The following is a 1,011-nucleotide window of genomic DNA, read 5'->3' on the forward strand; positions in this document are numbered from 1 at the left end:
TTTTTTTTTTGACAGAGTCTCTGTTGCCCAGGCTAGAGTGCAGTGGAACAATCTTGGCTCACTGCAGACTCAACCTCCTGGGCTCAAGTGATCCTCCAGCCTCAGCCTTACGAGTAGCTGGAACTACAGGTGTGTGCCACCACATCCAGCTAATTTTTGTTTTTTGGAGGTCTCACTATGTTGCCCAGGTTGGTCTTGAACTCCTGGGTTCAAGTGATCCTCCTGCCTTGGCCTCTCCCAAAGTTCTGGGATTATAGGCATGAGCCACTGCACCCGGCCTACCCCAACTTTTTATTTTAACAAGTTTCAAACCCTCATGTGGATTCACTAATTCTTAGCAATTTTGCCACATTTGCTTTCAATCTGTCATCATGACACTTCACCTCTAAATACTTCAGAATGTATCTCCTATGAACAAGGTAATTCCCGCACATAACCACAATTATCACACTTGATAAATTTGACATTGATATATCGCTATCATCTAATATATGGATCATATTCAAATTTCCCCAAGGGTAAAATGTCCTTTAGAGCTGATCTCCCCTACACAATCTTGCATCTAATCCAGGATCACTCGTTGTATTTATTTATTTACATTTAATTTTTGGAGACACAGTTTCACTCTGTCTCCCAGTCTGAAGTGCTGGCAATCACAGCTCACTGCAACCTCCACCTCCCCAGGTTCAAGCGGTTCTTCAACTACTGCCTCCGGAATACCTGGGACTACAGGTGCCCACCACCATGCTCGGCTATTTGTGTGTGCTCGGCTATTTGTGTGTGTGTGTGTGTATTTTTAGTAGAGATGGGGTTTTGCTATATTGCCCAGGCTGGTCTTGAATTCCTGAACTCAAGCAATCTGCCCACGTCAGCCTCCCAAAGTGCTAGGATTAAAGACATGAGCCACTGTATCTGGCCTATATTTATTTTTTATGTCTCCTTTAATCTGGGGTAGTTCTTAGCTTTTTCTTTATCTTCTTTTTTTTTTAATTTTAATTTTTTTTTTTTTTT

This window comes from Colobus angolensis, unplaced genomic scaffold, assembly GCF_000951035.1.
Source record: "Colobus angolensis palliatus isolate OR3802 unplaced genomic scaffold, Cang.pa_1.0 Scaffold51, whole genome shotgun sequence".
NCBI lineage: Eukaryota > Metazoa > Chordata > Mammalia > Primates > Cercopithecidae > Colobus > Colobus angolensis.